This window comes from Crocodylus porosus, unplaced genomic scaffold (assembly GCF_001723895.1).
Source record: "Crocodylus porosus isolate Cpor-Errol unplaced genomic scaffold, CroPor_comp1, whole genome shotgun sequence".
NCBI lineage: Eukaryota > Metazoa > Chordata > Crocodylia > Crocodylidae > Crocodylus > Crocodylus porosus.
Window position 1 is genome coordinate 145,447,370 of NW_017728906.1, and position 22,707 is coordinate 145,470,076.

Sequence of the window (22,707 nt, forward strand, 5' to 3'; positions counted from 1 at the left end):
AGCCAGGGTGGTGGGAGGGTCCTCTGTGCACTCCACAGCGGACCCAGAAGTGGACCAAAAGTGCTTCTGGTCCACTTCTGGGTCTGCCACTGAGCACATGGGGGGGGGGTCCCCCCCACTCTGGTGGGACACTCTATCCACCCCACCATCTCAATGTTCATGAGCTGCCTAGTACTTTGAGGTATGTAGAAAAAACATTTGAACCTGTGTCTGTGTCTGAATCATTGAGTCTGTCCAAATTGATTCAGAGGGTTCTGATTCAATTCAGAGAGATTAGCGGGTCTCCTAATTCAATTCGGATTTGGAGATTCAGCTGCTGAATCAGGCCTAATCTCCACAAAATGAATCAGCAACTGAAGCTTTGCACAGCCCTAGTTCTAAGGTCATAACCATTGCTTGTCATCCTGCCTAACACAAATCAAAGAAACAGACTATGATTTCTATGTCATGTCCACAATTTCTCTTTGAGCTACAGCCTAACTTTCAGAAAGATATCTAGTTTTGATCTATGGATTGCAAGTGACAAAATCTAGAAAGAATCTGCTTACTAAGTTTTTCCAAAATCTTCCTTGTTAAAAACATGCACTTTAGTTCTGGTCTAAATTTAGCTTCAGTTTTCAACCATTTTATCTCATTATGTTTTTTTCTGTTTGATGAAAGAGCCACCTACTATCAGAAATCTCTTTCCAATGCAGCTACTTAGAAACTGTGATCAAGCCACCTGTTTAATTTTTCTTTGATAAACTAAATAGATTGAGTTTTGTAGTGTTAGTTCTCATTTTAAGGCAAATTACCAGGTATTCTTGTAGATGTTAATTTGAAAACTTTACAGATTTTCAACATCCCTTTGTTTTGGCATCAGCACTAGAGAGAATAGTCCAGTAATGGTCTCACTGATATCTCATATACAGAGATACTACTTCCAAGCTTCTACACAATATTCTCTTGTTTATATATCCCAAGATTGTTTATGAACTCATGGCTAAATTTTACTTATCCACTAAGATATCTCTGACTAAGCCTGCTTTTTTCCAGACTTGCACAATCAGTCACAGGCAGAAGGGCCAGCATAGACATAAATCTCCCATATTTTAATGGCAGTAGTGCACCTTCAGGGATGCCTTTTATTTCTCTGTGCAGGATTATCCCCATTCCAGTCATTTCAATAGGTGGCAATTAGACACTTTATTGCCGGCCCCCACAAAAGAAAGATGATCCTGAAATGTGTCTCAAAAGTGTGTCATGTTGCTCTACTCTAAGCATAGGAAGATGCCATATGTCATGTTTTTTTTTCATGATGCATTGGAAAGTTTAAAATATATATATCTTAATTTAAAGTGGGCCACTCATGGGTATGAGCATTAGCCTTTTCAATATCTAATAGTCTCACTATATTTATATTTCTAATTTTAAATATTAAAATATTTAACAAAAGGATTAATAGAGTATACACAAATATTGTACTCATTCTGTAAAATACTATTTTCCAGTACCCAAACACAAGTAAAATAATTTAACTCCAGTGATAAAATAATCAATGCCTATTACTATTTAATAGGGACAGGAAAGAATGTGGGGAAGAAGTAAAAGAGACAAATTCACAACTCTCAACAAAAAGAAACCAAGTGTGTTCAGGTGAATTGCAGTCCTGCTCAGTGAAGAAATTCAACATACATATAAAAGAAAACCTCTTAAGAATGTATGTATATAATATGCCCTCTAAATTTTGAAATGTACCATCATACAGAAAGATTTGTTGTACACAATATACCAAACAAAAATGTCCAAAATCAATTTACATATATGGTATGCACACTTTAATTAATTCTTTAGAAAGTATGTATTCAATATCCAACTGTCTGGGCAAATTTAGATCTTTAAAAATGTAATTAACTTGAATTAATTCATAACAGATTGCTGTCAGTTGGCAACAAAACTTAAAGTCCAGATCAATTATCAACACATCAAACACAAAAATGCCCCAAAGAACACTATTTACAATCATTTATGCATGAGGGGTCTCATCCTCTTGCTATTTACACCGATTTACTACTGGTGTAATTCCACAGTGTTTAGTAGAGTTAGTCCTGATTTATACCGGTATAACTCAATGTAAAATAGAGTCCAAAGTATTGTCAATCCAAATAGCTAATAAAGCAAAATCCTGAATAAACAGATGGAGTCTTGTACCTTGCATGAAATTACAGCCCTGGCAGACTAAGATTGTATTCCAGACTACAGGATGGTCTGTTCAAAATGCCTTACCTAAAGTCACTTTGAGTACTTATTGGGACTGAAACAATTCAGTGGATCCTGGTTGCTGGAAGAGTGGATACCAGAGGGGGAAAAAAGAATCCCAGGCCATTTCCCTACAAAACTTCATAAATAAACAACTAAAACTGAATTTGGAAGCAAATATGCCAGAGTAGGACACAGCATACAGGTGTTGCCAACTGAACACAGCTATGAATTTTAATCAAGCAGTCTGACATATATTGCTTTAGCTGCTGCTTCTGGTTGCAATCTCACAGCAAGACAAAATATCGCTTTCTCCTAGTCATCTGCTGATGGAAAACTTGACACTTTGCTATTTAAGATTCCAGGAACTTAGAGTTCAAGAAGCTCAGGGCAAAGGGTGGGAGAGAAGGAGATGTTGAAAGAGGAGAGAGAGTAATATTTCAAAAGCAAAGTGAGAGGGATTTTAGTAAGTGTAGGGAGATGAAGGATCAGGAGATGAAAAAGCTGTGTGGATAGCACAGCTTGCTTTATCAACTGAAGATCAAGAATGCATTCTAAGGAGTATGGGAATAGGAAAAGGGAACAATGGAGAGAATATGCCCTGAAGGGCAGAGAGAGCATTTGGACAGGCATGGAGGTATGAAGATTAGCTGGACAAAGGAAGAAACTGGGAAGGCAGATGCCAATTCTGGTGAGAGAGGCAGAGGATAAGATGTAGATCTATTTATGGGAAATATGGAGAAGTTAGAGATGGTGAAGTAAGGAGTTGAGGGGAAGGATGAAAGGAATCATAGAGAAACAATAGAGGAAGGTTTAAAGAGAGGGAAGGCAATGAGTCAGAAGACAAGTCTAGTAAAAAATTCAGGGTTGTAGCAAGACCTGTCAGTGGAGACCAGCAGAGATGAAACCAAATGCTCAGATTGTGTAGAGTAAAATCTATTTCAAGGACAAGTCAATGCAAATTACAGGGATGGTTAAGCAAAAGTGTGTATGTGAGACTAGAGCATTGAATACAGAAAGTCCATCAGCTAGTTAATGCCAGGTTACAGTATGTGTGGCAGGACAAGCAGGACAGTTCACAAAGTGGGAGCAAGTAAAACACCTAGGCAAGGGTCAGGACTTGAGCATACAGAAGTGACGAGGGCTCCATAGAGCTTCTACACTTCCCACCATATTAAAAAAACAGAAAACAGTTGTCGGAATTCCCATACAAGAAGACAGGGGATATATATGTTTTCTCCCCTGCTACTTCTCCCCTAGTTAGTTATTATTATACATGGCATAAGCAGCTGCTGAATATGTCCTGATGTTCTTAAAATAGTCGGGAAGAAGCTGTTTCAATATTCATTGATTCCACTGACTTCAATAAGCACTAGTTCGAGCCCACACACTTGAAAAATGAATGAATATTCCTTTGCTATAGATCACCAGCATCTATTTTATTTTTCTTCTTTAGGGGGGTTATTGATATTTAATATTTATATAGTATTTTACATATATTACATGTAAGTAGACAAATAATTTTACAAGAAATATTGTTATGGATAACTACATGCCTAGCAGCATGCTTTTGCATACTACTCTTTCCAGCCAGAAAAGTAACTGTATATTAGAAAAGACACCCTTAAAAAACATTTCAGAATCCTCCCTCCCAAAATAAGACTGTCTTTAAAATAATTATATTTTAAATAATAATGATTTGGAACTTCTTACTTTATCTAGTTTCCTTAAACTTTGGTCTACAACCATGGAGTCTTCAAATTTTATTTTAAATAAAACCCATTTGTGATTCTCATGTAGCTGTATGATTCCAAGAACTGGGGCTTTTAAAAGAAAAGTAAAACAAGCTGGTGATAGAGATGGTAGAGATAATAAAACTCTTGGCTGTACAGAAATTAGGTTGTTTTAACCTCCAGGTTGAAAAGGAACAAACAGTAAGTAAGGCTTACCAGCAAGAAAAGTAATATTCAAGCCCTTCTGAAAGCCTACCCTGAGCAGAATGCAAAATGTCTGCCTGATTCACTAAACAGCCTAGGTCTTGGAGATTTAAAATTGCAATTCAAAAACATAGCAGAAGTTTCCCAATCACAGGCTCTGGTTCTCACAGGGGAACCTTAATCATCTTGAAATCCGCTGGGAGGGTTATACAGACGTGTACAGACAATCCACGAAGTTTTTGGAGAGCATTGCAGGCAGCTTCCCTGGAGAGGCCAACGAAGAGCTGTGCTCTTCATGACCTGCTGCTCATAAACAGGGAAGAAATGGTGTGGTGTGCAGTACTGGATGGCAACTTGGGCAGCAGCAACATGAGATGATTGACTTAATGATCCTGAGGAAAAGAAGGAAGCAGAGCAGCAGAGTAGGGACCCTGGAATTCAGAAGAGCAAACTTCAGCTCACTCAGGGAAATGATGGGCAGGATCCCCTCGGAGGCCAGTCTGAGGGGGATAGAAGTCCAAGTGAGATGGTTGTATTTGAAAGAAAACTTACTCATGGCGCAGAAATGACCCACCCCAATGTACAGGAAGACCAGCATGTATGGCAGAAGGCCAACTTGACTTACCAGGGAATGCTTCGATGAACAAAAACACAAAAAGGAAGCTTACAAGAAGTGAAAACATAGACAAGCAACTACGGTAGAGTATAAGAGTATTGCTTGGGCATACATGAATTAAATCAGGGAAGCTTGTGGTAGGGTACTGTTTGTACCTGACACTTCAAGGGCTAGGCTAGGGAGATGGCAGGTGCTAGATGAGGGCAGCCATTTAATGCTCATCTCTCTGTGCTGAAAGGGGCAGTTTGAGACTGGCCAGCAGGAGAAGAACATCTCCCTGCTGAGCAACTTGGGCCAGGAACAACTTGGAGGTATATGGGCGGGGGCTATGAAGATGGAGGAGTCCCCAGGTCCTGGACATGACCTAAAACTGCACCCTTCCAGTGTAGGGAGGCCTGATGCGACTGCCAGTGGTGCAGAAGCCCCAAGAAATGCCAGGACCATGAACCTCCCTGGTGAGAGGTAGGTAGGGGGCACCTGATAACCTCCAGACCTGGCACAGTCCTGTTACATTAGGTTAGGGAAATCCCAGACCTGGGAGAGCTTTGAGAGGTCTGAGGCTCACTTGATCCAGTGGAGTTGTGAGGGAGAGAAGGCAAGTGGCTCAGACCTGACTGGATGGACCCTCAAACTGGTCTATGCTGGGGCCAGGACCCAAGGGGGGTCAAAAGGGCCAGGGGCCCACCACAAGCGATACCCAGAACAAGAGGCTCAGGATTTCAACTGGCCTGAGAGCATGCCAAAGGGGGAGCCAAAGGTCCCAAAAAGGGGACCACAGCTTGAGCGGGAAGAGGGTTACAGGTGATCTTAGCTGCCTGGGATGCCATCTGCAAGACATGGGCCTCAGTATAGGGGAAGGTTCAGAGCTGAGGGTATCACCCGTAGTCATTGTGGTCTTAAATGTGCAGCCTTCCACCTGAGTAGCAATGTAGTCATTTTTCCATCATGGCATGGCAGGACAGAGAGGCAGGCATCAGGCCCAGAAACAGGTGGGCAGGCCAACGTTTAACTAGCCCCAGGAAGGCCCCCTGTTACAGAGACCAAACAGCAGTTGGAGTTGCAGTTAGCAGGGGATGTGAAGGGTAAAAAGAAAGAGTTTCTACAAGTATGTCAGAAACAAAAAGAAGATAAGGGAAAGTATGGGTCTCTTACTATGCGGGGGAGGCAACCTAGTGACAGAAGATGTTGAAAAGGTTGAGGTACTCAATGCCTTTTTCACTTTGGCCTTCACAGGCAAGGTCAGCTCCCAGACTACTGCACCTAGCAGCACAGTTTGGTGAGGAGGTTAGCAGCCAACAGTGGCAAAAGAATAGCTTAGGGACTATTTAGAAAAGCTGGACATATACAAGTCCATGGGGCTGGACAAGATGCACCTGAGAATGCTGAGACAGTTGGCTGATGTGATTGCAGAGCCACTGGCCATCATCTTTGAAAACTCATGGTGATCAAGAGAGGTCCTAAATCAGCAGGGGTGGGCAAAATATAGCCTGTGGGCAAGATCTGGCCCACCAGGCCATTCTATATGGCCCATGGGGGCCCTAAAAAATTTAGAAAATTAATATTTATCTGCCCCGGGCCCCTGTCAAAGATGACATGAGCTAGGGGCAGTAGGACCCAAGGGAAGCCACAGCAGACTTCTGCAACAGCAGGGCCCACCCAGCCCCACTGCCCTGCAGTGGGAAGCCCCTGCCTAATTGTGGCCACTGGCACCTTCTACTTGTCCCTATGTTCACAGCAGTGCTTGCAGTGCCACTCACAAGAGCAGATGATGCCAGTGCAGTGCCCCAGGCATGCCTGGCTGCTGCAATCTGCATCCCTGTGCAGCTCCTACCACTGGCCCTGCACCCAGTCATCCTGCTGTTCCTGGTTGCCATGGGCACCTTGGCATGCTGTGGGGATGGCACTGAGTGCAAGCAGCCATGGGGCAAGTGGTGCTTGGGCTCATGGCAGGGGCACAGTGGTGGCAGAAGTGGGGGCAGCCCAATGTCATCGCCTGGGCTCTCATTTACCTGAATGGTGGTTCCAAAGACAATAGAGCTGAACTGTTTTCAGTGGTGGCAGATGACAGAGCAAAGAGCAATGTGCTCAAGCTGCAGCAAGAGAAGTTTAGATTAGATATTAGGAAAACATTTCTCACTAAAAGTATAGTAAAACACTGGTATAGGTTACTCATGGAAGTTGTAGAATCTCCATCCTTGGAGGTTTTTAAGACCTGGTGTGACAGGGTACTTGGCACACCTGTAACTTTAATAGAAGGAGTTGCTTGAAAAGTGTGGCAGGGGCCAATTAGAGAGTCATCTGATGACAAGTGGGCCAGGCTTGAGGCATATAAGTCCAGGGCCTGAGCTGATCATGGAGTCTAGCTCTGAGAACCTAAGGATAATCCAGCTACAATGAACACTTAATACTACAAACTGGGTAGCTAAATTCATGTTCCCATTGCCAAAAGCTGAACTTTTGCATTTTTTCCATGCTAAGGAAGATTATTGGTATCTGACAAGAGAATCTGGTCCCCAGTAGTTCTAGTATCTTTGTTCCTGTGAAATAACTTGTTGGTACCACAAGTTATCATGCTCATTTATTGTTGGAAGAGATAAACAATAACTGTGTTTTTCAAGAATACAGAATTCCATATTTTAAGATGATTAGGGACCAGGGAAATTGTCAGTCAGTCAATAATCAATTTACTTCACAATACCTGTGTGTAAGTTGGTAGATCTAACAAAGTTGCACATCCATCAAAATGGACTCCTGTGATTTTTTTATTTAGTGATTTTTTTATTTTTTATACAAAGAAATACTGAGATGTAAGGCAACACCATGTATGTGTTGTCACTGCCATTGAATCATAGACGTTACTGATCTTGCAACTTCCAAGAACAATTCTTTCAGTCCCGACTGCTGCAGGTTGCTCAGTGAGTAAAAACCAAATGGAAACCCAGTACCCTTTATTCACTATCAGTTGACAGATCAGTTCAACTGACAGAGGAGGTAAATTCCAGGATACACAAATCCAAAGCTCTCCTGAAAATATCCATCTTTAAACATTCATTGTTCTTTGCACTGACCAATCACAGGTTTATACGTGGGTGCACAAAGCTAAACATTATTCCTTCCTCTTGCATACCCATGCATGAACATTTCCATTTACTTTCCTTGACTGTAAGTTCTAAGTTACTCAAGAAGCTACACTTTGGGCATGTCTACATGAGCACTTTAATGTGCAGTATCCTATTTTACTGTGCATTAGATCATCACAGCAAAAACTGTGCTAATATGCTAATGCACAGTAAAATTAAGCTACTAAAAAGTATGCGCTTTTGCTACTGCGCATTAGGGCAGCCCAGTGAGCATTTAGTACCACGAATGTGTACCTTACATTAGAGATACTAAATTTAATCTGCAGTAGCAAAAGCACACTAATGATTGTGTAGGCACACTGAGTGCAGACAGACATAACACTTGAACCATTTTAAGAATGTTACTAATTGGGAATTGGGTCAAGAAAGAGGAAGATGCTGTTGCTTGTAATTACAGTGTTCTCCTTCCCCTTTGCAAAAATTACATTTAAAAAAGACTGACTGAGTTTAAAAAAGAACATACTTTACCAAAATTTCTGTGGTTCACTGGGGGTGCACAGGCAAAAGCCTGGATATCATCACAGGACATGACCCCATTTGGTAGAATCCAAGGCTCATTTTGGACATGGTGGTGGGTGGAAGGGTTGCCACACTGACTGTTTGCCCCCCTGCTCCTGGTTCTAGGGGGGCTAGGTGCTCAGGGTGAGGGGTGCAAGAACTTCTCAGTTTTTTCCAGCCCCTGTCATGGAAAGTCAACAATTTATTTTACTTCCCTGCTATGGACCCTGGGCAGTGGTGTCCCAGGCTCATTTTGGGAGAGTAGAGTGAAAGTAGAGTGGTTTCCAGGTACTGGGGGGACTATGTGACCCCCTGCTTATGGTGGGTGGATGTTTGTCCTTTAACAATAAACCCTTGGCAGTTACTGGGGGTGTGCATAGGGGGGTGGTAAACAGAGCTATTACACAATAGCTCCTTAATGCAACTGAATAGCTGTTAATTCCATGTTCAGTGTGAAGAGAATTAACTTATTAACTGTTAATTGTTCCTTGCCCTATCTGCCACACTCTTGCAAGCAGCCCTGCTCCAAAGGTTCCAGCCTGCACACACGTCTCTTTGGGATTGCTGGCAATGCAAGCTACTTGGGTAGCTTTCTAGGGAAAGTCTTTTTAAAGCCTTAGAGAACTATGATTTCTGTAGGCAATAGATTTTTGAGTGGTAGAGTCCTGCCTGCATCTCAGAGCATCAACATCACCCTGCATGGGTTTGGGGGAGTGAGAAGTAGTGCAGTTTAGGATGCCTGGAGGATTGACCAGATACTAGGCACAAAACAATCTGTGTCCACCCACACATGACACCGAATCAGGTAACAGAGGACCAGCTCAAAAGAGTACTTGATTTTCCCAGAGTGCTTTTGAAATGTTCCAGGAAGTTTAAACTGTTTTTCAGTGGTATACATGTCTAGACCTTTGGCGTTTACAGTGTATTCAGACTGTTCTAAATGATATGTCTGTCTACACCCTTTGATACCTCCCAGAACTTCCAGGATATTCATCATAACTTTATTATGTTCTCTTGTTATACTGACTATTAAAATCCTGAAAGCTCTTTTCTATCATCTGGAGACAACCAATGGCTGGCTGCTCTGTACACACCCTGAATTAAAGAAAAATTGGCCAAATTCTGATTTCAACTGAATCTATGTAACTTTACTCAAAACATAGGAACATAGACTATAGGAATGGAAAAGATGACTTAGATCAAGGAGTGAAGTCCCATGTCAAAATACACATCCCAATTTCAGTCTTTAAATTAGCTAGGTTGTTTGCACCCAAAAGAAAGGGCAAATGGCATAAGTATTTTCATCGCTAAAAAACTGGTCTCCCACTCCTTACAGAGCATCTTAAAGTTAGTCATTGTGATTGGTTTTTCACTGAATTCTACTTTGTTTATGATAAATCTATAATGAATACTTCCTTTTGTAAAAAGTTATGAGTTTTATTCTTACAACATTTGATAAAATCCACAGGAAACAAGTTTCCAAAATATGAGGCTACTGGAAGACAAAGCACATTATAGAATCAGTTTGCTCCCAAATGTTACTGTGCTACTGTATTGTAGCTTTAACATTAGTTTCTAGCTAGACATGAGTAACGTTTTCCAATGATAGGATAGCTGACTTCCACACCAAGAATGTACTTAAAAAGACAGATAATAGGGTGCCTTGACATGAGAGTGTAAGATCTTCTTAGAGTCAAAAATATTATTTGTGTCATTGACGAGGACTTAAGTGGGAGAACATGGATGTGGCTTGCAATGACAATTGTCACGGGATGTTAGGGAAAAGCCAAGGTCTTTTACAAAGAAAGAGAAAGGTAGCCTTGCCTGTCTTGTCACATTACACAGCTGGCATCAGATCTAACAACTTGGGCTTAAGCATGAGACATTGGTAATAGAGGTTAGCTACTACTATAACACAGAATCCCGTTCAAAGAAGTTAAGAACAGATAAGTAACATTGCTGTATTTTCCCCTGTTTATTAAAACTTTAGCTTAAAAGAGAAAAGATAAGATATCCAGACTAAAGTAAGCCAAACACCACAAGAAACTAAGAGCTGACACTTTATTGTATATATGGTAGGGCACTACAGAGGAAATTGCACAAAACCATTTTATTCATTTTTTTTTTTTACTTTAGATATAGTCACAACTGATAAGGCCATTGGAACTGAAAAGGGGAAATAGTTCACTTAACCAAATATTGCCAAACTGGAACTTTAATGACAACATTAAGTTAGTAGAAATATGCTTAGGGCAATGTACAGTATTGTTTAAAAAAAACCTCGTTCAGTGATAAATGGGATGACAAAAAAAGCTACTTTCTCTGTAAGAACAGACTCCACAAAGTCAAATTATGGGCTGCCTTCTTGAGAAATGAGAGAAGTAACTGTATATAGTGAATCCATCCACCATTTTGCTTTCTACAGAAGAACCTAAAGGGGCTTTGTTGATAAGAGAACAGAATATTTTCTCACACACTGCTTGAGCCGATTCATTTGTCTGCCTTTTCTTTGTTCTTGTTCTCTCTTTTGGTGTTCATTCTTTTAAAATCTTTATCATCACCTCAATCATCCACAGGAACAAATAATTTAAAAAGTAAAATAAATACTTATTTAGAGACTGATCCAAATCTCTCCAAGTCATTATCAAAGTTTCTTTGGACTTAACAGGTTTGGGATCAGACCCCGAGGGTTGGATTATATTTTTAGATTTTAAACTAGCAAAACATTTAAGCATAATCTTGAATCAGAAACAAATCCTAAGTACAACCCTAACTTTAAGCAACTGAGCACTGAGTTCACTGAATTTTTAGAGGATGATTGTTTCAGCGCTTCCCTAAAATTTGACATGAAGTGTCTTAAACTGAGAAAGCAAAACAGTAGTTAGAAGAGTTTTGCCAATGTTAATAACCCTGAAAATAGCCCAGATATTAAATATCCCTTTGAGTAGTAAACGTGTCCCAAATAAATAATCTATATAAATTAAATCTCTCTCAGATCTGTCAGCTTGCTGCAGGGGTGGGCAATTATTTTGGGTGGAGGGCTGCTTAACAAGTTTTTGTGAGGTGTTAAGGGCCGCACGGGTAGTCCTACCCTTGACAGTTGCCCTGCCCCCTTGTCACCATTTTGGGACTGGAAGTCCCATCCCCTAATCCCTAACCTTTGTCACTGGCAGTCCTTCCTCTTACCCCTTGGAAATGCTTCTTTGGAGGTGGGAGGGTTTGCCATCTTGGAACCAGAAGAAAACTAAATCATACACTAAAAGTCAAGCATCTACTATAACATATTTTAATTTTATTATAAAAAAAAAGTTATGATTTGTGTTCACGTATTGTATATAGAGGTGATAGCATAATTACTCAAAAATAAATTCTTAGATTTATATATTGTGGGGGGAGGATGTGTGTGTGTGGTGTGTGTGTGGTGTGTGGAGGGTGCATGGTATGTGTAGTATGTGGGGTGTGTATGGGGTGTGTGTGGTATGGGTGTGTGGTGTGTGCATATGTAGTGTGTGGGGGGGTACATGTGTGTTGTATATGTGATGTATGTGTGTGGTATGTATGGTGGATGTGTAGGATGGGATGTACAGTGGTGTGGTAGGATGTGGGTGTGTAGCGGGGACTGTGAGGGGGTGTGGCTATGTGAGGGGGCATAGGATATGTTTGGGTGTTGCATATATGTGGAAGGTTGTGGGGGCAGGGTGTAGGTGTGAGGGAGGTGGGGGGTGGGGACCTCCCCACGCTCCCCCCATGATGCAGCAGCAGGCAGGGTGCTCAGGGTGCAGGAGCTTGGCGGGGCGCAGCTCCAGCCAGCACCGCATATCACATCGAGGGACACAGCCTCTACACAACTGCCTGTATCACCAGCATTCCCTGCCACTCACACACAGCCCATATACTAGCACAGCAGGGAGAGAAGCCCCACATGCTGGAACCAGGTGCCTTCCCTGCCAGGGCTGCACAGCACCAGAGAGAAGCCTCAGGTGCTGGAGCCGGCTGCTTTCCTCATGTGGGCTGTATTGCAGGGGAGGGAAGCCTGAGTCAGGGAAGCCAGCTAGCTGTGGAGCCTGAATTTTCTCTCTACTGCTGCACATCCCAGCAGGGAAGACACCTGGCATCAGCACGTGTGGTTTCTCTCCCGGCTATGTGAATGCAGGGGTTGTGCACAAGTGGCAGAGAGCACCGGCAATACAGGCAGCTATGCAGAGGCTGTGCTCTTCACTGCGATGTGCAGTGCTGGCTGGAGCTGTGTCTTACCGAGCACCTGCACCTTGAGCACCCCGCCTGCTGCTGCTGCCACCGCCTGCTGGGGCTGTGCACCATAGGGGGAATGTGGGGGATCCCCACATCTCCCACTCTCCCTCTCACCCACACACTGCCCACCCCAGCTCCATGCTGCTGCCATCCCCTCTCCTCCTGGGTGCACACTCTGAGCTGCCACCAGCCCCAGCCCCATGCTTCAGCCTCCTTCCCAACTGCAGCTCCACTCCACTGCTTCCCTACCTCCTGCCCAGAAGCAGCAGGAGACCAAGGAAGTGAGCAGGTCCTGGGGGTTGCAGCAGCCCCACACAGAAGCTGCACACTGGCCAGTTGGGCCCTTCTGCCCAGGAAGGTGGGATCCAGGCAATAGGACATGTTTCTGGGGCTGCATGTACACATGAGCCTTGCTCACACCCTTGTGATTGGAAGGGCTAGGAGGGGCACAATTTGTTGGTGGGGGGGCCTTGCGGGCTGGATGAAAGTGCTTGGCAGGCCAGATCTGTCCCATGGGCCATATTTTGCTGACCCCTGGCCTACACGCAATTCATAGTGATAGAATGATGAAGGGCCATTCAGTAAATACTTCGCTCAAGATTCAACATTGCCTAGGTACCAGTTCTATTGGGTAGCAGTGCAATTCTATTCTACCCTGTTTAAGTCCCTAAAAATTCATTAATGTAAGTGCTTTTGTAACATGCTATCATTTGACCTTTAAGACTGAGGAACAGAAAAGCATCCAGGAGGAGTAGGACCTACCCACCTTTTGTACGAAGAGTTTTTCAGAGATTTGAGCAGAGTGGAATAAGATCATATTGGACACCTAAGTCCACTTCTGCACCTGCTAGGTGGAAAAGAATATGATGATTCCATTAATCCATGCATTCCTCTAACCTCTTTTTCTTCTTCTCAGATTACCAGATTTTCTTGTGTGAATACTTTACCTGGCTTTGGCTCATTTTCCACATGCAGTTCATGGTGGATGGATTAAATATATAGTTATTCTTCTCATTTCATCCTTGCTTCCAGAACTCCACTCAAACCAGTCATGCTTGTAATTATGCTTCTGCACCTTTCTGTGCCCTCTTGTTCTTTTAGCTCCATCATCTTTCCTGCTAGTCATTATTTGTATCAGTTCACAGTCTTGCCTTTGTGACACTGTACTTTATGTTTTAAACTTATTTGATGATATTGTGTGTCACATGACACATTCCTTTAACTTTTAACTTTGGTTCTTTGAAGACATTTCTCCCAAGAGTCCTTCTAATGAAAGGCCCTCAAATATAGAATTTAATTTTTAAAGAGACTAATTGACCAGAGGGAAATAGGGGAAGGTGGGGTACTACAAGTGTTAGGACTGAGCACAATGATTACTGTTGTAATTAGTCTATACTGCAAGCACTATTCTGAACGTTCCTGGCCTTGCAGTGTAAGGGCCCACTCCTAGAAATGTTTACTAGTGAATACTCTCAGTAATACTATCACAATTATAAGGAGAAGCACTATAATAAGTAGTAAGTACTTAATGGAATGAGTCTTGATCAAAATCTCATTGAAATCATTAGGAAGAATTCTATTTACTTCAACCTCCTCTAGATCTGGACTTTAAATCATAAGACCCTTGTTTCAAAGTCTGATCTTAGTTACTGTGATATAACCTCACAGTAACTACTGGTTTGAAAAAGAAATACTCTGGATTGACATTAGTGCATTAACAACAACATCTGACTGATTTTACTGTATTTCATTTTAAAAAGTAATGTGTTACTAGAGTGCTGTATATCAGCAGTAATGATTTCTTATTTTATTTAGCAATAGGCTATCATTTCAAACACAGTACTGAGCACATCTACCTGAGACTCTACATCATTACAGCAATGAGCTACATCACAAACTGTGATTCTGATGCTACTGTGCAGTGGCAGCAAGCTACTGAATGGTAGCTTGTTGCTACTGAGCAGTAGTATGGGGATAAAACCATGCAGCATCAGGACTGCGCAGTAATGCCAGTTACTGCACAGTCATTTAGAACTTGCTTAAATTAAATTAAATTAAGCAAGTACTAAATGGCTGCGTGGTCCGGCGCACGTGTAGACGCACCCAGTAAGAGGAGTAAGCAAAAACATTATCAGCTTTTCCCCATGTGACTGTTTATATATAAATATACAGATATACACACATGTGCACACACACAAAGTATCCAGCCAGTTTCCTTTGTATAATACTGTTTCACCTTCTTTCAACCCTACGTACAAGACCTCTAAATTTACCTAAATGTTAATGCAACCTAAAAATGTACTTGCATTTGTGCTGAAAAATCCACATAGAAAGGATACTCCAGGGTTGTACCATTGAGGGAAACCTTAAAAGTGAGTCCCTTAGAGCCAAGCTGTTAAGAACTTACTGGTCATGTCTACATGAGATGCAAACTTCTTACTACCCTAATAACACTGTGCAGTAGCATGCCAGGCAAAAACTGTGCTAGTACATTACTGCACAGTAAGCACTACTAAAAACCCATGTACTGGCACTACTGTCCAGTACCGCAAGCTACTGTGCATTGATTTAGGACTTGGTTACCAAGTACTAAATTTAATGTGTAGTAACTATGGTGCATTAATGAACATGTAGATACCCACACTGAGAGCAGAATTCTGAATTTGATTTTTTCTTCTGCAGGGATTCAGTTTCCTAACTCCAAAGGACTCCAACCATGGGGCAACCCAGAGAAGAGTATTGCCCTGACTGACTAATACAGCAGAAATTGGTATTTGTGAAACAGAATCAGATGGTATGGGAAACCAAAGATTTTTTTTTTTACTTTCTTCTCTACTACTTCCATTCTGGCACATCGGAATTGCTTTCTGCATAGTGAGACAAATGAAATTTTCAAAGCTACAACACGTTTCAATTCTCTCTCACCCTTTAGATTAAAAAAAACACATTCCTCCCAGTCTGCTATGTGCACAAACCTATTCACTGAGTTCTAGTTAAGGGATTTAAAAAAGTTTACAAATCTCATTATAACAATGATTAAACATGGATGGTTAACCCTGGAGATGAATTTGAAAAGAATGCTAAAGCAGTGATATTTGCCTCCAGATAATCAGGCCTATAGAACAGAGTGTAAAGATCATTTGTACCCTTTCTAAGTGACTCCAAACTGTACTGTTTCTCTCTGCATAGTTCTCCAATTGTTCAATGTTTCACTAACAAACAGATTATTTTCCATTTAGCAAATAATTTATAAAGCCAAGGCATGTTTTCCTTGTGCATCTAAAACTTGTATTAAGTCAATTCCATTTGAAGTCAGTGGATACAAAAAGAATACAAGATCAGGTTTGAAGTCTCTCAGTTAATTATTATACCAAAGTAATCTTCTGCAAGTCTTTTCCATTTAAAAAGTTTACATATCAACAAAGTTGTTTCTCAAAGAAATGATCCACACCCTCGGATAGCACCTAGCCAGGCTTTAGGTGTTCAGCTAATGCCCAACTTTGCATCTACAAATATCCAATTCCCACATTTTTCAAGGTTTTAAAAAGTAAGGTCCATGCATCACAATAGAGCTCTACCTTCTGCAGTCCCTTTACAGCATCTGATGAAATAAGCACTCTGATTACAAAATCTTCTGGTATACTTCTCTGATTTACCTAGTCTATAAAGTATAACTACACCCAACCTTCTGCCTGCTCCACAAGTCACAAAACGCAACAGTCACCTATTTTCAGGTGGTGACTCTGTTTTGGACTGAATGGAACTGAATGGGATAGGCATTCCCAGCAACATCTGTTTTGATCATCTAGGCATCTAATTTCTGCTTAACTCCTGTTACAGTACTGGTTTGTACTGGAGAGGTGACTAAGTCCCTGGAGAGACTCAGTCTGTCTGGTGTACTCCATAGACACCTAACTCACACCAAGAGCACTAAACTAAGCTAAAAAATTATTATGACTCCAGTGCCCACTATTATAATGGTAGGGGTACTTTCCTAGGAAGTAGAAGTTTGGGGTTCTTGGTCTTCCAAAGTATGAGTGATTCCAATAACAGTATAATATAAAATGCATAAAGAGTTCCAGAGGCAGCAAGAGCTACAATCAAAAGATACAATCAAGAAAGAAGCTTACAATGGTTAAAAAAAAAGTCTTAAAAGGGAGAGAAAATAGCCATAAGAAATCATGATACCACATGCAGGAAAGGAAAAGTTGATAGTAATGAATACAAAAAAGAAGCCATGAATTCTAGTAAGAGAAGCAAAAACCCAGAAAGCAAATCTATGGTGGCAGATTCTGTGTGTGTGTGTGTGTGTGTGTGCATACACACACATTTAAATATACTAGGAACAAAAGAATTCTTAAAAATTGTATTGATTTATTACTCAGTTGAAATACTAGATTTGTCAATAATACCAAAAAAGGCATGTTTTCAATAACATTTCTGTTACATATTTGGGAGAAAGCCTGATCATTTACTCATATAATTTAATGATGATGAAACACTTTTTTATTCCACATTCTTTTGGAACCTTGGGGACATTACAGGAACAGAGGAAAGCTAATATGCTGCCAATATTTTGAAAGGGAAAATGAGACAACTCAACTAATTATTGGCCTGTCAGCCTGGCATTGATCTTGGGCAAAATAATGGAAGGGTAGATGCATGACTTAATTAACAAAGAATTAAAAGTTGGTAATATAATTAATACTAATCAACATGGGTTTATGGAAAATAGATATTGTCAAACTGACTTGATATCTCTTTTGATGAAATTACAACTTTGGTTGGGTGAAAGAAACAGTCCGATAGTAATATGCAGCACTTAAGGCAACCACCACAAAAACACCTAAAGCAGGATTTAGAAAGACTACAATGATGATTGAGGGTCCTACTTGTGATGACTTTATGTATTGTTATTCCTAAATTTTAGATGTATGCACTCATAGGCACAATTCAAAAGGGTGACATGTATTATGGGTCTCCATACTTTGAATGACATCACAGGTCACGTTTCACAGCAGCTAGAATACTATGTAGAGAAATGCATATGTAAGCCCCTTGTGCTGTAGGGGGGAACTTTTCAAAATGCAACCCAAGCATGAAGAGTGGAGTGACAGGTAGATGCTGCATCCATCTTGGCAAACCCTCAAGCATACTCAGTGGGGAAGTGGTGGTAGGTGGTAACCATGTTGGGCATACCACTGAGGTCAAGGGGAGTAAACACAATCCTAGCACATGTGGCAGTTGGAACCCAGAGGGGTTGTGCATTTAATTTTGCAGGATCTTTATATGTAGGCCAATGAATAAGTGGTGCAGAAAAGAGAGAAGTGCTTGGACTTCTGTCTCTTTCCTAGAGTTTAATTGCCTTTATGCTACAGCCCTAAGATGGGCATTTCTGTTATTGTGTGGGTCACAATATGCAAGGCCTAATTGCTTAATGTCAGTGATTTATTGAATTGCAACTAGATAGATTAGTAGGCTCAGCTCATCTTTTGTTCATTGGCCTAGTCACTAGGACATATGTTCAGGAAGTAGAAATCCTGGGTACTAGGCAGTCCTCACCTGAAGGTTTTGAACCCACATCTTTCAGGTCCCAGGAAAGAGTCTTCCAGACTCCTTGTTAAACCTGGGCCACTAGGCAGCCAAGAGCCCAAGGTTTATGGGAGCAAAAAGATTGAAAGGTAAAGGATGCATGCTCTGACAGAGTGAAGGAGGTCATTGCCTTGGCAGGGTGGAAGACCAGCTTGGATTCTGGCCACTACTCCTAAAACTATTAATGCATTATATCCAATGACTTTTTAATGCAAAATTAATGAATAATCCCAGGGGCCAAATCACAGCTCATTCCCTTCAGAGCCCAGTGCTCACCTAACTGGACTACAGTTAGTCTCCATCTTCCTTACATTCCTTCTGGACTCCTGAATCTTACAATAGGGGCTGTCCACTGCACCAAATGAGGTACAGGTTGTCTTCAGCCTTAGGGGCTAGGGACTTTCCTGGAAAGGCAGAGGTCTGGGTTTAAGCCCCCTAATAGTAACTGGGCATATAGCCCAGGTGATCCGTGGCTAGATGAAATGTATTTATTATGTTGGTATCTTAATAGGTGGTTTCACAATCTAAAAGTCCCTATTCATGGGGAACAGATGTTTTATAACAGGCCCCTCAATCTAGCACATAATGTTACAACAGGATCCAATGGCTAGAAATTAAAACTAAATTTGTTAAGGCTAAATGAGGTGCAAGTTTTTAAATACGAACATGTGGCTAGGGAACTGTAGTACTCCTGCAAAGAGCTACTTTCTAGGTAGGCTCCTATGGATGTCAGAAACTTCAGGTCACAGAGGCCTGTTTCTGCTGAGAACATAGCATACTCAGGTAAGGGATACTGAACTACAAAGACAGCAATATGGAACTGAGGCAAGTAAATCTGAATTAAAATAAAGATCTTCTGAAAATAGAATGGCCAACATATTAGCATAGTTGAAAAACCATGGGTTAAATCTTTCTGCCATGCTAAATGGACCACTCTGGGAACTACAGCTAATTGGAAATGGGGGATGCTTCCCTTGTCCCATGGAAAATTTCTACTTGTTTTCATCAGAAAAAAACCTCTCGATTCAGAAATTCAACTGCGGTGAATCATGGCACCATTTTTTTGCACTAGAGTTTCCCATCTTTCTAATGCCCCAGGGGATTTCATGGAATCCAATGACAGTTTTGTACCATGGAGATTTAATCTTACTGGGCCAACTGCTCTATAGAAAAGAATGGAAATATAAGGCATTACATTACAACTGAATGAGATACCATAGGAGGAATTCCTAATTGAAATTTTCAATCTTTAGATTCAATTTTTAACTGAGGTGGATACAGGAAAAAAATTATTTTAACAAAGAAACTGAGGTTTTCTATAAAAAAAGATTTAATGGAAAATAAGTTGATCAAGCCTTGTAACTCTGTCATGCAACCATGCAACATGGCTACAATTTTGTTATACTGTGGTTTTAATATCGTCCTAAAAAGTACACATGGTGATCAGTGAATGAATGGGTTCATCTGATTGGTGTGCATCAGTAAGGTAAATACAAAAAATAGTATTAGTTATTTTGCTTCTATTGAAGTCTGTCTTGTCACTACCGGTTTTAGTGGTTTTCAGTCTGAACCTGTACTACACAGGAACATTTTTTCCTTTTACAGAAAATGGATTGTAAGTAAAAGGGGGGAGGGGGCAAATCACCTTGTATAAGAGTGTCAGCATTTGTCAGTGCAACTAGCAGCTAGTCAGGCTGTCCCACAAACATACTCTGATATATCGAAAAAATGAATGGCATCAGAGTTCAGCAGAGAATAAACAAGGCATCTTCCATGACCTGTGTCTGTGTTTTGCTAAAAGAGAAAAAGACAAATATAATAGTTTTAGTCCTAGTACATCTTGCTCACGATGAGGTTTTAGCTATATAGTGTATATTATCCATAATCTGTACATGTTGCCTTTGTACAAAGGCAAGAGTTATGCCAACATATTCACAAATACTATTTCTGTTTCTGCAGTGCTCAACATTTTTTGTGCCATGTGATAGTTCAGAAGCATGCTTACTGCTCTGACATAAATTGTCATGCAATGTCATATTGTCCACCTTGGCCAAATGTAAAGTCAAATTGAAAAACTGCACAGGAAGCAAAAGCATGGCACTTTAACTTTTAATAAGACGGTCAAAAGGTACTGTTTTATGTTTATCAATGTTAAAATTCTTTTTTTTCCTGCCCCAGGCCCAGATCTGTCAAGCTTCAGCATATCTCCAGAATATTCATTTTTATACAGACATTAAAGTGATCCAGAAAACAGAAGAGGAGGGAAAAGAAATATATATACTAAGCATCAACATGTTATGCTAGTGTGTGTATATGTATACATTATTATGAGAAGTGGTAAATACAAGATCAGAGTTTACAAATGTTTATTCTTGTGTCCCTTTACATTTACAATTCTCATATGGCCATGACACTGCTTGAATTTCTGTATTAATCAATTGATATCCTCATATTTAGTAAGATTTAATCATAGATAGAAAATTAGGTTTGGAAGGGATCTCAGGAGGTCATCTAGTCCAAATCCCTGCTCAAAGCAGGACCATCTACAACTAGATCATTCCAGCTAACGCTTTGTCTACCCAGGTCTTTAAAACCTCTAAGAATGGAGATTCCTCTACCTTTCTAGGTAGCCTGGTTCCAGTGCTTTACTACCCTCCTAGTGAGAAAGTTTTTCCTAATATCCAGGCATCCTAGTTTCCCCTGATAAAAAAAATAAAATAACAAATTCTCTGATACAAAAATAGCAAATTCTCTGATTTAAAAACCCCAAATCCATGATTAAAATGAAAGACCAATATATATATTTTATTATAGTGATTGAGGCACTGGTAGGCTTCCAAATTACTTTAAGAGTGTAAATATATCAATAAACTATTGTGTTCAACTGATTGTGTTGAACACAATAGTTTATTGATATATTTACACTTTTAAAGTAATTTGGAAGCCTACCAGTGCCTCAATCACTATAATAAAATAATTCTAAATACAAATAAATTCTGACATTTGCTTTGGGGTTTTTATAATTGAAAATCTGAGCTCCCCTTTCCCCATCAACTTACAGAATTCAGGTCCAGGCCCCTCACTCCCAAGACACAGACCCCCAGCCCTGCCGGTGCCCCTTACTCCCCCATACAGCTCCCTGGCTCAGCTGGTGCCCCTCACAACCATACCCCCACATGTTTTTTTTTTCTTGGGTAAAAGGGGAAATCCACTTTTCCCCATTTTTCCAGGGGAAATAGAAAACCCAGATCCCTGCTAATATCTAACCTAAACTTCCCCTGCTGCAACTTGAGACCAATTTTCCTTATTTTCTTACCTGCTGCCAGTGAGAACAGTGTCATTTCAATCTCTTTGTAACCATCCTTCAGGTAGTTAAAGGTTGTAATTAAATCCCCGCTTAGTCTTCTCTTTTCCAGACTAAGAGTTTTCCAACCAAAGCACAGGAAAATAAAAAGAAATGTAATTGCAGTGACAATGAATAATGAAAGTTCAAAATGAACAGTTTACCAACACATTTCAGCTGAAAATAAATGACCACAATTATTAGAATAATACATATGAATACACAGGTAGAAACCAGAATCAGTTTGCAAATGATCTGTGAACAGGAAATAAAATAGAGTGAAATTCTTTAAGTAGTTTATTCAAAATAAACAATTTGATTCACTGTTTTCATTACTAGTTATACAAATTCACTGTAATATCAAAGTAGGTTTGATCTTGTGCCCCTTATTCACATTAATTCATTGCTTACATGGTGCCCATGTCTACATGTGCACTTTAATGTAGAATAGATGAATTATATGCACAGTAAAGTGTCACCACCTACTCATATGATGCTATTAGGCCAAAGTACACTAATTAACGCCACTGAAAGATAGTACTCCTGGGAACAGTACTATCTTATGCTGCGGTAATTACTGCAATTAAACACAGGTGTAGATGCTGACCATGAGTATAAATTGCATCCAGTTGGCCTAGCCAGCAAGGGCTTAAACCCCTGCTTGCTGCCCAGCCACACAGCCCTGTACTTTCAGCATTCTCATGCCCCAACCAGCCCCTCAACCATCTGACGCTGCCACCTGGAGAAATACAGGGCAGGAGAGACAGAGGCCCCAGATCAAATTGCTGCTGTCCTGGGCACATGTGTAGATATGGCACCTGGGAGTAGTTTACTCTGGCTCAAACTGCTCCAGAGTTTATTGCATTTAATTAATTGCATGTGTAGATGCATCTATGTGTAGGGCAGTGCGAGCTGCCAGCGGGCCCCAGGGGTCAACCTGCCAGCCCAGGACTGCTCTTGCTCAGCTCAGTGTGTTGCAGAGCAGGATGGCTGAAGCACAAAGATGCTCCAGTGCAGAGCTAGCTGGCAGGCAGCCCCCACACTGAAGCATCCTCATGCCTCAGCCAGCCACCTCAACATCTACACATGCTG